The 17,099-nt window shown below is 34.4% G+C and overlaps 1 long non-coding RNA gene across 1 annotated transcript; it reads right to left on the minus strand.

Moving 5' to 3' along the window:
• Nucleotides 264-15,078, minus strand: LOC109362086. Its single transcript, XR_002109346.1, has 3 exons — nucleotides 15,068-15,078; nucleotides 3,235-3,240; nucleotides 264-442 (listed from the first exon to the last, which is right to left on the minus strand). It is a non-coding gene; the product is annotated as an uncharacterized LOC109362086 (long non-coding RNA).

The following is a 17,099-nucleotide window of genomic DNA, read 5'->3' on the forward strand; positions in this document are numbered from 1 at the left end:
TCGATGGGCACTAGGAGTTTTTGGTGATGCTGTTTTGGCTCACAAATACCCCATCCACTTTCCAAGCGGCTATGAATGATTTGTTGCAGCCTCACTTGCGGCGATTTGTATTAGTTCTTTTTTATGATATTCTTGTCTATAGTTCAAACTTGGAATCTCATTTACATCTTTTACATTATTTACATATTGTGATAGACCTATTGGTTTCTAATCACTTTTATGCCAAATTGTCCAAGTGTATTTTTCGGGTTGTGTTAGTGAGTTATTTGGGGCACATTATAATAGATGGTGGGATATAGGCAGACCCCAATAAAATTCAAGCTATGCTCGATTGGCCACAACCACGTTTACTCACGACACTCAGGGGATTTTAGGGCTCACCCGCTTTTATCGTAAGTTTGTTAAAAGCTATGCCACATTCGCCGCTCCTCTCACTGAATTACTCAAGCAACATAATTTTACATGGGATCCACAAGCCCAGTTGGCCTTTACAAACTTAAAAACAATAATGATAAACACTCCAGTATTGCGCCTTCCGGATTTCTCACAATCATTTGAGTCTGATGTTTCCATCGGCATTATGCTGTCCCAGAATGGTCATCCTCTAGCCTTTTTCAACAGAAAAATGTCCTCACACATGCAACACGCATCCGCCTACGTCCGAGAAATGTTTGATGTGACAGAGGTAATAAAAAAATGTCGTCAATATCTCATCGGCATAAAGTTTTGCATTTTAACAAACCAACAGAGTTTAAAACACCTAATGATACAAGCATTACATACACCAGAATAACAAAAGTGGACTACTAAACTTAATGGGTTTTAGTATGAGATAAATATAAAACTGGCACCTCTAATCGTGTGGCTGATGCTTTGTCCCAGTGTCAAGTCGAGGATGTGGCAATTTTCTCTTCATTCTCTTCTCCACTCCCTTCAGTTTTGGATCAACTAAGGCAGTGCTATACCACTCCCGAAGGACCATAATTTATTCACAAAGCAGATTCATATACTACTATGTAACAAATTTTTTTTTTTGCAATGGGTTAATGGTTTATGAGAAAAGGAATATGTGTACCTAATATGCATGGACTTCGAGTAGACCTTAGTACAAAATATTATTCAACCAACTGTGGGTCACTCCGGCCTTAAACCCACCTTGGCTCGCCTAGTCACCTTGTGTTACTGGTCGGGAATCTACTAACATACCAGAGACTTTATGCGGAGATGCACCATTTGTCAATATAATAAATATGTCCCTACAAAACAGAATGACTTCTTACAATCGTTGAAAATCCCTCAAAATGTTTGGGATGATTTATTGATGGAGTTTATCACTTCCTTATCTTCATCTCATGGACACATTATTATTTGGGTGATTGTGGATCGCCTTACAGAATATGCTCATTTTGTGGGCATTCCTTCTAAGTTCAATGTTGAATGTCTTGCTAACCGGTTCTTGACAGAAATTGTCCGGCTCCATGGGGTACCACCATCCATTGTTTCCGATCGTGACAAGCTATTCCGCAGTACTTTTTGGAAAATATTTTTTCGGCTCCTTGGGAGAACCTTGTGTTTTAGCTCGGCGTACCACCCTCAAACCGACAGACAAACCAAGGTTGTCAATAGATGCTTACAAACATACCTTCGATGTTTCAATGGTATCCAACCGACCAAATGGTTTCGTCACCTCCCTTTAGCAGAATATTGGTACAACATAAATCGACATTCCGCTACGGGCATATCTCCATTTGAAGCTCTGTATGGACGTCCACCTGCTACTCTCAAACACTACACAATCACCAACTACTCGACACCAACCATGCCAAACAACCTGAAACAATGAGAACAAATGCTTACAGTGTTAAGACAACGTCTCCTCCGTGCTCCACAAATAATGATTATGCAAACTCAAACAGGGAGATGAGACATTACCTTCTCTGTGGGTGATTGGGTGCTTCTCAAACTTCAGTCGTACATACAAGTGACCGTGGCCCGTTATGTTTCTCAAAAACTCAGTCCTAAATATTTCGGTCCCTATTAGGTCCTTCATCGAATAAGGATGGTAGCCTATGAACTATGACTACCAACCACACACTCAATTTATTCCTTTACTTCACTCTGAGTTTAGGGAAGAAGAGGAAGAAAATCATGTTATGCAAGAACATGAAGTGGTTGAGATAGAAGGGGGAAGAAAAATTGGCCAAAAGCCCAGCCTTGAGTAGAGCAAAAAAATGGTACTCCAAAATAGAAGTGAATAAAGGTAAATGTGTTCACAATATCTTTTCAACTCCTCATCCACTTAACTTTGTGGACCCGACTGAGAAACTTGCTGGACCGCGCAAAATAAAATGATGAAATGCAATCTAATGGTCCACCTTTGGAGCCATTGGATTTTCCATTTGTCATTAATGAGTCAAACTTTTTTTTTAATGTTCCCACTGAGCCATTAGATGCACTGAACATTAAGGACCACTATACCCAACCCAAGAGATGTGATTAAATCAAACAATTCCCTAAGTCCTCAGAACACAGTCCCCACACGACACCTCTACTCACCACATGATTTATCATAGGACAATGCGCTAACTCCTTCTACACCAGCCACATAGATTGTCCCGGATCCTTCCTTGCCAAAATCCTGCCCAAGCTTTTCAAAATCTCGCCTAGACCAGCCAGTGTGCCCAGCACGTGGAACTAAAGAGGATGCAATTCTGGATAGCCCTAACATGGGCTCTTCCACCAACATGGCCCATTCCTCTAAACTTGAGGACAAGGTTTTGCTTGATGAGGTGGACATTGTTAGGTTCCAAAATGTAGAGAGGCCCAAAAGAGATGCAAAGAAGCCTTCCTGGATAAAGGACTATGCAGACGATTAAAACTCCTCCCAAAATATCTTACTTTTTCAGTTGTTGTTATTGTATTATCTGACCAGATGCACGGTCTAGATCATTTTTATCTTTCTATACTTTGATTTATTAATGAAGAATGAATGATGAATGAGTATGAGGAATTTCCAGAACTATATTCTAGCAATTTATAGTTTATTCTCTGCATCCTTAGCTCGTTAGTGATAAAATAGCATAACCATCCTAACAGTTTAATAGTTCATTCAAAAGAAAAAATAGTTTAAAGTAACACTACTCACAAAACGCATAAAATTTTGGGCGATTTTATGCATTTTCCCCAAGATTATTTATTCCTACAAAAATGTATATTCCAAACCACAACCAAGACCTTAAACTTTCAATATTTCTATCTCTTACTAGAAGAACATATTATAGGTAAAGTCCATTCGAGGCTAACAATATGTTATCCCTAACCAAATGTCGAAATGTTTCCAAATGAAATTTGAGAACTTATTTGCACTCGGAAAACAAGTGATCAACAGTTTGGCCAGCTTGATTATAACAGATGCAAGGGGTGTCATTAGAAGGAAGGTTAACACAATGATGTTGCAAATTCAGTCTAGTACGAAACTGTTTAAGATAATCCTCCAGCTAGGGATCGCAACGACGCGGGTGAGCGTGGGTAGTGCTTTGCTCTTCCCAAACCCATAATATTTGTGGGTACTCGTACAAGAATCATGTATTTGCGGGTCCCAACGAGTTTTTAGTTTTAAGTATATATTTATATACTTTGTAATAATTAATATGTAAAAATAATTATTAATTTAATAATTTGATATTTATATGATAAATTTATGTTTATAATCAAATAGTTGTAATTTATTATGAAATAAAAAATTATATGATATATAATCTAAAAACAATAATAATAAAAATCTATAACATATATAAAAATTTAATTAAGAACTAAAATATAAATTTGTTGGTACACACAGGGCGGAATATTATAAAATTCGTTATCACTCATAAGCTATTATCACCACAACAAAATATCCTTAACCGTGGCTAATGTTCTTAAAAACCGTAGCTAACTTGGTTTGCGACGGTTACAGCAAGTGAAGCAACTTGTGGCGTTGCTAAATATTAGCCATGATTATTTTGCAATATAGCCACGCTTCCCTGGAGTGTGGTAACATTTACTTTGCCACAACCTTATTTATTCTGCTACGGTATCAACCATGGCTGATTTGATGATTTTTGTGGGCAAATAATTACCACACTTCAACCGTCGCTAATTAAATTAGTTACAATTTTTTCATTTTTCATATGTATTCCTCTCCTGATAATTTGATATTCAGTAATATAATGGTAAAAGGTAATACTAAGAAATTAAATAAAAAGAAATTAATATTTATATAAATTAAAACTAATAGAAAAAATAATACTACGAAATTGGACCCAATATCTCAAATTATCATCACCTTCATCTTAAAATAATTCACAAAGACATGAGCATTAATATGTTCACATATTATGTGTTGAAACATTCTAAATTTGGTTAAAAACTATGAGGAAAGACAAATACAAGAGCATTAATATTTGTACAGCACATATTTCACACATAATCACATGCCATTTTTAGCCTTGCCCACTTGATCACTTCAACATCACCTTGAAGGAGGTTTGAGATCTGGTCCAATGGAAAATATACGAGATTAACAATACAGTAATGAAACGAGCCTACTTGAACAATGATAAATTAATAAGATAAAGTAAAAGAGTAAGCAAAACATATAACTATAGAATAAGCAAAACATACAAAGGTCATTGTCTTGGAGGAAAAACTCCTATCATGTAACAAAAGTTTTTCCTCCTATTTCTATATACTAAAGAACTAGATTACTCAATTTTCAATATTAGATCACTTACAATGTTGATTGATTTGTGGCCTAGCGCTTGGAGCGTGTATGAGAGAAAGTGTAGCTTCTAAGCTAACACCATCATTTCCATCTTTTCATGATCATAATTATCACCTAAACCAGGGTCCAACAATTGTGATACCTTCCCAGTTCTCACTATTTACGTTTGGACTTGCCTGCAAAAGATATATATTAATTGGTGAGTATCTTTCTCAATCAGTGATTAGATACATTTTCTAATAGGATGGGGAACAAGATTTAATATGAAATATTTAAAAAATAATGTAACCAAATTTCAAGATATGACTCTAAAATTCATGACATAACTGCAACAATGGTAAAACAACCATAATTAGTGTTGCTGTTGCGATCCCGACTATCCCAACACCTATATTTGTGCAAGTAAATATATCTATCTACCCAAATTGTTGAGAAATCCCCCCTAAATACTCATCTACAACTGAAAAGAATGCAAGAAAATAATATACATTAAAATCAAACTTGGTCACGGGAAACTGCAAATCAAAAGTATATGACCACAAGCAATAATATAGGAGTGGAAAATAAATACTAAGGAAAATCAAACTGCAAATCACACAACTACTGTAATATTCTTATTCTTTCCACATGAAGACTTTTCAGTTCCACTAATCGAGATGAAACTTGGTCCTGAGAAACTCAAAAATTAAGGTACTATGTAAAAGGAAATTTAAAATAGAGTCAAAGAATTCAACAACAATATTAAGAGCTCCTTTAGATTAGACTCCATATCATGAAAATCTTTTTGCTTATCTCTATCCTCATGGCCAGTATTTTGACATTTAGTGAAATTAAATAGTATATATACAATACACATATAAATGCTTCTTATGTTTCAGAGAACTCACCATGCTTAATGTTTGCTACTGCATGTCTTAGTATATTCCCAAGTTTACCAAATAAAGCCATTGCTATAACCTGAAACTGACCATAAATGTGGGTGACTATTCTATGAATCATTATACTCAACAAACAGTATACTTAAACAAGATCCTATTTATCGACACTAAACAATGATTTCTTATGACAATATGAATTTCACTTCGTATTTAGTGATGTCTAAGAAATATGTTTTTATTTGGAAATTCATAAACTAATTATATGTTTATTATGTTTTATGAATTTTACGTATATCCCATACATATCGTATCCTGCATTTTAAAGAATACGTGTATCAACCTATCTGATACTCGTATCGGTAACTGTGCTTCATAGGATTACAGGAAGGAAACTAAACAAATATATATAACTATCAAGATTGAATGATGAGTTATGAATCGAAAGAAGATAAGAATCATACTTGTGGAATGCCAACTAGAAGTAGAATAGGGATTCATGGTCTGAGATATTGCACGACAAACTTCAGCATCCTGCCACAGTGATATGAAGTGTACACGTTGGCTAAATTATGCCAAATTTCCATTTCTAGTCTTCTGTCTTAGTTTCCCTTATTCTGTACAAATGAGAAGTAGGGAAAAAATAATGTATTCTTCATATGATAAATGATAGAATTAATGTGAAGCTTATAAGCTTCCTTTCTGATTAATAATTTTATGGAAAAAACACAGTTCCTCGAGTATGAGTATGACAATACTAAGTCTAGTTGAGGTCGTAATAAGAAGTGGATAAGAAATTAGCAGTTCAAATGATTAATGATGTTCAATTATGTCTAGAATAGTTTTGCATGATTGAGAAGAACCTAAAAATTCATAAATTATCTAACAAATAAATCAGAGTACAAATTAAATGATTTTACTTTGTATTGTTGGGAAGGTTTAAGGACCTACATAGAAATCACAAGTTTTCAAGATAAGGCAAAAGGTAACTAAGATCAAAAGTTTCATTGGATTAATTAACATCAATTTAACAACAAATAGGGAATTCACAAGTTTCAGTTAAGAAACTAACATATACCTGTGAAGTTAGGGTTAATTAACATTAATTTAACATTCGTAAGTGTATAAAATTACTGAAGAGGAACAAAATCAAACATCAAGAAGTTGAAATTAGGGATTGAGATTGAAAGAATAATATTTCCTAAAATTTGAAAAAAAAATTATAAAATTGAAAAAGGCATGTTAATATACCTGTGAAGAAGCTGCAAATGCATGTGGGAGAAGCTTTGAGCGGTGATGGCAGAAGCTTTGAGCGGCGATGGGAGAAGCTTTGATGGAAAAGAGATGAAGTGATTTTGGAGGAAGAGAAACTCTAGTTCGTGTTAGAAAAGAGAGAGCGTCCCTGATTTTGGAGGGAATGATGAAGTGGTGTGGTGCCTTTTATATATAATGTCAACTTTGGGCCCATATACAATGGTAATTTTGGGTTTCAATTTATAGCTTGTCATGGTTTCTGTAAGTGTGGCAAAAAAGTTGTGCCTATATCCCCTTTGTTTTGTAGTGTATTGTGAGTACCCATTGCAGGTTTTTTACCATCCCTATCAGTCCCAACAAGAGCTATATGCTTCTTACGTGCCTTAGCTTCCAAAGATTGGTTAATATAGTAGAAAAATGATTTCATATATCAAAATCGAGAGTGATAGTGATATCATTCTAGACAGTGTTGAAATTGAGAATATTCATGGTAAAACAATGTCGAAAATATAAATTAAATTAGTTCTTCCCTTACCGACTTGATATCCATCCTTCAAACTGGATATTTTTTACACGATTTTGAAAGTTAGATTATAAATCAATTCCTCTATGTACTCGATTTTTATTTCATATTGGACAATACATAGTTCAATCATGAAAATCAAGTTTTTAAATATTTTTCAAATTCATATACTTTGTAGATCACAATAAAGAAAGAAATATGGTCAAAATATATTCACCTAAGAATCAACTAATTTAGATACATGTTCAGTACAAAGAAATGAATGTAACAATAAAATTATTGAACAAACTAAGAAATAAAAATAAAATTATGAACTATAATCAAATCCAATACATACCATGTAGAACAAGCTAATAATATTAATGTAAATATAACAACTCTACATCTCTATATATAAAAAGACTAATTCAAAAATGAGAATAATTATTATATAAAAACAGTGAGAACAATAAATCTATGTTATACAACTATACATAAATGATTAATATTAAAAGTTAGTTAATGATCAAATAATCACTTAAAAATTCATGCGCATTTATCTTTTAATTTTGACAATTCAAATAAGATCCAATGGTTTCTCATAATAATAATTGTTCTCACTTAAGTCACTTCTTATATGTATACATATATAGATACAGGGACCAACAAGACGTTAATCTAGTGGTGTAAGACCTTACTGGATCCTCAAGGTCGAGAGTTTGATTCCTATGAGTGATACTTGTTGGGAGGGACAACCCCAAATCCAGAAAGATATTAGTTCCTTACCCAAAAAAGATGAGATGATACCATTGGTAGTACCCAAAAAAATATAGATATAAGGAGCGAGTAATGTGAGAACATTGTGCTATGATGAGAAATGAGAACTTTTATTTATAATCATTAGATCCAAACTAATGGCTAGGCTTATATTCAAAATTATAAATGTCATGCAACTTTTAATTTTTTTAGCTTTTATTTTATCTATGGGTTACCTTATCTTCTTGTTGGGGCCTAGGAATTAGGAAGGCCCAAAAGGAAGACACAAAAACCTTCCTTATGTACCGGATTATTATCCTTTAAAATTATCTAGCATTTCAATTATTTCCTTATGTAAGATCTAACCACATGTATGTCCCGGATCAATTATCTCTTTTTGTATTTTGGCTTTAGAAAGGTGGTACTAATGAAAAATGGATATAGAACTTTCTAGTAAAAGTACTTTTTTCTTAGCTACTTTGTTATTCTTACCTGAATTAATTTCTTCCTAATATTTTGGTGCTTTCATTTCCTCTCAAAATTCCTCCTAAAACCTCACAAAAAGAATTATATGACTCCATCACTCAACTCCACATGGATAAATTAAGGGAAAATTAAGAGCAAGAAGATGCTAGACATGATATTATCATTATTGTTTTACACAATGTTACATATAAATTTCTTGAACTTAAATTTATCTCTTATATTCCTCCATACCCACCCTATGGCTACCCTCTCTAGGCTTCTTCACTCACACTTCACTCGTAGCATCTCCAACTCCATTGCCACTAATCCATCCCCCAACCCCATTGTCATTGATCCCTCCCCCAACCACAACCCACTCCCATTTGCCACACCACCACCCTTCCCACACCCATCATTTCCAAATTTCTAGAACCTTCTGCATACCGCTCCACAACCAAGACCACCAAAATTGCATCTCATTTCCTTTGATGATTCAAAACCTCTTAACAAGATATTTCAATATGAACAGTTTTTCAACTCTACATGGTAACCACATACCAACATTTACCCATGATTTCCTTTTATATACAAGGGGAAGCACTAAGTTGGTCCAAATGAGTATTTTATAACTCTCAACTCTCTGATAGGAACTCATTTACTAGAGATCTTGAGACCTATTTTGAATTTCCCTCCTACACCAACCACCAAGTAGCACTGTTCAAATTAAAACAAATGACGACACTAGATGACTACCAGTAGTAATTTGAAAAACTATAACAAAATTTGGGGTTTGTCTCATGAGGTAATCCTCTATTATTTTATTTCTGGCCTTTCCCTTGATATTTGACATGATTTAGCCATTTTATGCCCTAAATTCATCTCAGATACCTTGAGTTTGGCTAAATTATTGGAATCCAAAACCTTGGATGCTACATGTGCTAATCCTAAGGCTACATATTTCAACATCCCTTAAATCCCCTTACTTTCACAAACCTATTACTTTCCTTACTCTGAATCCAACCCCAAACACTAATTCCCCTTCGCTTCTCGTTCCTCACCTTTCTACTACTCATGCGTGCACATGGCTTGTTTTATAACTATGATGAAAAATTTCATGTTAGCCATAGATGTCAAACCAAGAAATTTGTATTGTTGTTGGAAGACTTCATTAACCCACACCTTAATTTTGCATTCCACTATATGGACCCTTTTAGTATGGACTTGGCCACACATTCTATCAAGCCATGTTTCGACAAGCTAATTCACTTCCACATTTATAACTAAGACATTAGAGGCCATCTTTCACCTAAAACCTTGAAATTTTTGGTTTCCAGCCATGGTCATAATGTTTCTTTTTTTGTCAATGCTGGTAGCTCTCATAATATCTTGTAACCTAAGATTTCCAGCAACCTTCACTTGCTAATCATCCAAATCCCTCAATTTTTGATGATGGTAGGTAATGGGGTTCATATCTACTATAGTGGCTTATGTTGTTCTGGGTATTGAATGGTTGTGAACACTTGGTCCAATTTTTTATGATTTTTTTTTGCCATCTATGAAATTTTTTGTTGGGCAGACAACTATTACTCTCACTAGTGAATCCTCTTACAACCTACAATCTTTTACCCTATACCAATTCACTAGACTTTTCCAAACTAATAGCTTTACTACTTATCATGCTCTCTCCATCATTTCCCTAGACCCACCCAACCCAATCCCACTCCCAACTCACATCCACCAATTGAAAAACTCCTCCTAGATTATGACTCAGTTTTCCAAACACCTACTATACTACCTCACCTAGAACCCATGATCATGTGATTCTCATCCACCCAAATTTTCCACCAGTGAATATCAAACCATACTGCTAATCTCATTCTCAAAAAGAGATTATGACATCAATTGATAAAGAGATGTTATAATCAGGGATTCTCATCCTAAGTGCTAGCCTTTTTTCCTTCCTAGTTCTCCAAGTAAGAAAAAATATGGCAATTTGAGATTTTATGTTGACTATCTGTTGAAAGGTAATTTAGAGCTTTTCCCTCTCAACAAATGGTCAATTTGTTGAAAGGAGATTTACTCCAATATTGCAAGTTTATTTATTTAATTAGAGTGATGAGTTATAAACAATTTATTTAATTAGTGACTTTATTTATTTATTTATTCCCTTTTCGGGTTTCTTTTAACCATACCATAAAGGTCGGTCTCATTTTATTAAGTTAACCATAACATTTCTTACGAAAGGTTAGTATCAAAGAATAATAGAATAAAATAATAAATAAATGTTTGTTGCGGAAAAGTAAATCACATATAGTAAATGTTAGTTGCGAAAAATAAATAACAGAAAGGAAATGTTAGTTGCGAAAAATAAATAACAAAAAGTAAATGTTAGTTGCGGAAATTAAATGACAAAAAATAAATGTTATCAGTTAGATTTATTATTCATCACTCTTTTATTATCAAGTAACAATCTATTGATTGAATTTCACTTTTTGTATGTTGTTTCTATTCACATAGTTATAATTCATGAATTGATGTGCACTTTTATGAATATTTTATGTTTCAACAAATAAATTAATAAGTTTAACACTTTACTATTTTCACTTGTATATCTTTCAAGATTCAATTGTAGTATAATATAGGGTTATCTCGAATCACAAGGAATTGCATAATAGAAGATAATCATATAGGCATATTATAGCAAAAAATAATGATTAATAACTTTTTGATGGTTTTTTTTGTGTTGTTGCATAAAAATTTACAAAGAAAGATTAACTAATATTCACAAATTCTTGAGGAGAAAAGTGGTTTGAAATATGGAATTATTTCTAAACTCAAATGATTTTGAGAACATTAAACAAGTTATGTATTATACTTTGGTTAATTTCGAACACCATATCTTTAACTTTCCATCAAGTGTCCTAGTATAAAACCTTGTATAATACATTAAATAATAATTAACTATCACTCGTCGGAGTAGGTTGTCACACCCTACTTTAGACTTTGTTAACTTTATTTAGCCTTGAACACAAGTTGCTTAAAATGGATGCTTTGATATGGAAAATGAACTAAAGTTATACTTTTTAGTTCACTTGTTAATACCTTAAGAAGAAGCATTTTTGGATATTTAAATCAAGTTTTAGGTGAACAAGCTAAAACCGCGTTAAGAACTTCTTAAAGAATAAAAAATAACCAAAAGTAATAACTTGAATATATTGAAATCAAAAGATAATACAAATGAAGAAAAGAAATAACATTACACCATAATCCAAACCAATGTGTAGGAGCATGAGCCATCTATCCAAGGATGGGATGCTTTTGGAACTAAATGAGATTACAAAATCAACTTTTGTATCCCATTTGCCAACTTATTTCTCCTCTTGAATTCTAAAAGAAAATTACAAGGATTTACCTAAGTAACTAGCTTGGAACTATGGCCCCAAGATGAAAAATTCTAGATAGAAGTTTTGTGGAGAGAAGAAGTGAAAAATGGAATGAAGAATGAATGCCTTGAAAGTATAGAAGAGGGCCTCTATTTATAGGCACCCTGGACACCGTTAGGCCCTCTTGGTCCATGCTAGGCTCTAACCAAACCCTTTACATTGGTTTGGTCCTTTGTCCAAGCAACTTACACAACTGCTTCTTGTTGACTCACCCAAGCTATTTGTGAGCTACTTGACCAAGCTATTATGGGCTACATTGAAAAGTGCTTAGGGGCCATGTCAAGTAAGGTCATGCATGATGTATTATTTGATTGGTGGCTAAGTCAAGTTGGCCACTTGTTGGGTGAAAATCGCTAGGCTCCTATGTGGCATCGTTAAGCTGCCTGCTTGAGCAGGTTGGTCAGGCTATGTAGGTGCTTGGTGAGTAGGTTGTCATGTCTAGTCAGGTGTGTGGTTCCATGCTAGGTGGTTCAGGTGCATGTTGAGCTGCATGTTTGAGCAGGCTGGCTTGTGCCAAGCTTGAGTTTGACCGTTTCATGCTTGTTCTTGATCGAGTCAAGTTGGTGTTAGGTCATGTTGGGTGGCCCTTTGGTCCACGCCAGGCTACTTAGTGAGTAGCTTCATCTTTTTGGTCCATGCTTAGTCTAAGCACTTAGCTTGCCATGTGTGCATCAAATTCGGCTTATGTGGATACCTCTTGGCTGAACTATTCTTTTGATTTTTTCTCTTGATTTCTCCTAAAAACTTTACACAAAGACATGGAAAAGAGGTGGACAAAATATATAATCAAATTGTGGCAATTTATCTAAAGAGTGTTGATTAAGTTGGTTTTGTATGATTTGCATGGGATAAGTGCCATGAAAAGTGTATGAAAATTAGGTATTTTGGCACTTATCACTATCAAACCCTTAACTCGATTAGTATCCCTAATCTCTTTCTCATACAAACTATTGATGAGTTTTGAATTAGTTAGGGAATATTACAATTTCGGATTGATTAGTGGTTTGGCTATCACCAAATCAGATTACACCCAGAAGACAAATTTCCTCATATTGGATGGGCATTATGAGTTCATGGTGATGCCATTTGGGCTCACAATTGCTCCCTCAACCTTTCAAGCTACCATGAATGATTTTTTGCGGCCATACCTATAGTGGTTTATCCTAGTCTTTTTTGATGATATACTTGTTTATAGTTCAAGTTTGGATTATCATTTACAACATTTGAAGATTATGATGGACCTACTGGTATCTAATCAATTTTACGCAAAATTGTCCAATTGTAATTTCAGGGTTGAATTAGTGAGTTACTTGGGACATATCTTTTTCGTGAGGCAGGTGTAACCTTATCCTGATAAGATCCAATCTATACTAGACTAGTCTCAACCATGTCCACTCACGACGCTCATGGGATTCTTAGGCCTCACCAAGTTTTATCGCAAATTTGTAAACAATCATGCCACACTCACCATCTTACTCACCGGTCTACTAAAACATGACAGTTTTACATGGTCTTCAACACCTAAGTTGGGCTTTACAAATTTATGATAAAGAATAATAATAAAAACCTTGTTTTACACCTTCCAAACTTTTGCCAGACATTTGAAGTGAAAATATATTCTTCTAAAATAGCCATAGGCGTCGTGTTATCCCAAAACGAACATTCTTTGTCATCCCACATGCAACACGTCTTGGCATATGGCAGAGAGATGTTTTCTATCACTAAGGCTATAAAAAAATGGCGTCGACATTTAATCAGAAGGCAGTTTCACATTTTAACATATCAACAATATTCAAAGTATCTGATGACACCGGGATTACACATACCAAAGCAACAAAACTAAGCAACCAAAGTTATTGTATTTCAGTATGAAATAAGATACATATCTGATACCTCAAATAGGATGGTTGATGCATTTTCCTAATGCCAAAGCGAGGAGATCACAATTTTCTCTTCCATATCCTCTTCCATACCGACATTGTTTGAAAAATTGCGACATTATTAGACCATCCTAGAAGGCATACAATGTATCCAAAAGACAAAGTTAAATACCATTATGCAAAAGAAATTCCATTTCTCTAGAGGGTTGGTGTTTTATGAGCACTATATTTTTATACTTGTAATTAATGATCATCATGTGCCCCTCATCACCGAGTATCATTCTACACCTAGTTCTAGTTACTCAAGTCTTAAGCCCACTTTGGAACGCCTAGCACCCTCTTGTTACTAGTTGTACATCTACAAACAGACAAATAACTTTATCTACCACTGCACCACTCGTCAATACAACAAGTATGTTTCTACAAAATAGAATAGGGTGTTACAACCACCGAAAAATCCTTAAAATGCTTGGGATGATATTTCAATGAATTTTATAACTCACTTACCACTTTCTCATGGGCACAATATCATTTGTGTGTAGTGGATATGCTCACTTTGTCATTCTTCCTTCCTAATCTAGTGTAGAGACTCTAGCTCATAGATTTTTGATGGAGATAGTCCGACTAAATGGTGCCCCACGATCCATTGTATCTGATTGTAACAAACTCATTCTTAGTTCTTTCTAGAAAGAATACTTTCAGGTCTTTGGCACCACTCATTGTTTTAGTTCGGCCTATCATCCTCAGACTGATGGTCAAACAGAAGTGGCCAATACATGTCTTCGAATGTAACTACGTTGTTTCACTGGATCTCAATCGAGCAAATGATATTGCCACCTTCCTTTAAAGGAATACTAGTACAACAGTAATTGCCATTTCGATACTTGTATATCACCATTTGAAGAATTATGTGGGCGCCAACCACCCACTCTCAAGCACTATGTGGTCGACATCGCTCTAGTAACAAACACCCTACAGCTAAGGACAACAATTTCATCTACATTAAAACAAAATCTACACTGTTCCCAATAATGTATAATAGCATAGACACAAAATGGGTGAAAATATATTACGTTCATTGTGGGAGACTAAGTGTTATTGAAGCTCCAACCAGATCGACAGGTCACAATGATCAGTTATACCTAACAAAAACTAAGCCCATGATATTTTGGCCTATATAAGGTGATCTAGAAAAGAGGGGTGGTTGCTTATGAGATTTCTCTTGTACCCATGACATAAGTACACCTAGTTTTCCATGTGTCCGTCTTACAATTGTTCCATGGAAACTGAGAAGCTCATTTTATGCTAGTGCCACCAATCTTGGTTTGAGACTAGAATGACGAAAGACTACTGGAGGAACAAAATGGGTTACCTCCAACATTTCTCAAAAAGAAATTAAAGGGTCTCAAGAGGGAAGAAAAAAAGTAGTGTTGCAAATGAAGTAACCCATTTAGTGTAGAGAAATGTTGGAAGTAACCCATTAGCTTCCATAACAAGTTAGTAATGTGCGGTCTGGACTGCTCGATCTTAAGATCTCATCACCGCTCGAAATTTCTCTTAGTAACTAAATGCAAGTAGAGCAAGAGAAAATACAATTCATGGGTGAGAGTTTACCACTCTAATAAGCATGATTTAACTCTTTTTCATTTACACCTTGCTTCATGTTCTTTTTAAATTCGAACAACTCTTTGGAAATTTCAAGCTCGCTTGAATTTTAGTGACATGCCAATTTTTGAATCTTGTCTACTTTATTGTTGTTCCCATAGGTTATCCTATTTTCTTTTGGAGATCATGCTACTACTAGAAAGACCCTTTTTGCCCTGACGTAGGTTATGCAAATACACTTATAACAACTATTTGATTTTAAATCCAATTTGTCCTTACTTACTCTTCAAAATAAACTTCTAAGATACATTTCTTCATTTACTTGAAAGATGTATTCTTCCCTTTGCTAGTTTTGTAATCATGTCCACTCAATTATACTAAGACTTTACGTGAAATGTGTAATGTAAATGGATCTGGGTAGTGCACTAATCAGATCCATATCATTGCTTTGTTTATAGATCTGGACTCGCTCTAGATCTACCTGAATACTCACAGGGTCTTTAAGACGCGGGTCCTTGGGTGTCGAGCGGATCTGTATGTACTAATAAATTCAAAAAACATTAAAAATAAGTGTGAATAATTTATGCAATTTTATGTTTGTTTCCTATAATCATTTATGTTAGCAATCAAATGGAGAAAAAAATAATGAAACATAATTTAAACACAATTCAAATGGACTATTAAACAAAACTCATTTTATTCAAAGCAACATAAAAACAATATGATGAAAAGTTTGATTACTAATAATTGTTTAACCAATATAGCATTACATCACATATAGGAATTAACAATATAATACTATTATTTAACAATATAATATTCACATTTATAGATTAACAGAACATTACACTTGTAGTTAACATGATATTACAATTATGTTGTTATATATATATATAGATTTATGAATGAATAATGAGTTCAGTTACCTATGGATCTGAGTACCCATTACTTAAATTCAAACTTATCCAATAATAAGTATTAAAATCTCGGATCTCAATTAACCAAGATCCAAAACTACAAACCCAGATGCAATCTATTATAGGTATTATCTTCAGATATTGATGAGTATGGATTCTATTGTCATTCCTAATGCCTTATTGTTAAACATAGGCGAGGAAGTTGAAATATGCATCCGCTCCTTGGGTTCATGAGATGACACGCAATACATGTCATTGTCCTAATCTCTTCACTAATGTTAGTGAAAGAGAAATGTTAACAGGCGGAGAAAAATAAGGACGACAAGACGATTACGACAATACTTTCAATCTCACCCTATGGTAGTAAGAACCAGTCAGCCCATATGGCATATCCAACACAAACCAGAATTGGCTGGACGGATAATCTCTTGATCCATTGAGCTTTCACAATTTAACATCCGATACGAGCCCAAAACAACCATCAAAAGTCAAGTCCTCTCAGATTTCGTTGTCGAGCTGACCACCCAGCCGAATAATTCTGGGCAAACATGGACAACCTATATGGACGGGTCATCCAAACCCAAGGGTAGTGGGGCTCGAATCTTGCTAGATAATGGTCATGACATGACTATTGAAC

Source organism: Lupinus angustifolius, chromosome LG12 (assembly GCF_001865875.1).
Source record: "Lupinus angustifolius cultivar Tanjil chromosome LG12, LupAngTanjil_v1.0, whole genome shotgun sequence".
NCBI lineage: Eukaryota > Viridiplantae > Streptophyta > Magnoliopsida > Fabales > Fabaceae > Lupinus > Lupinus angustifolius.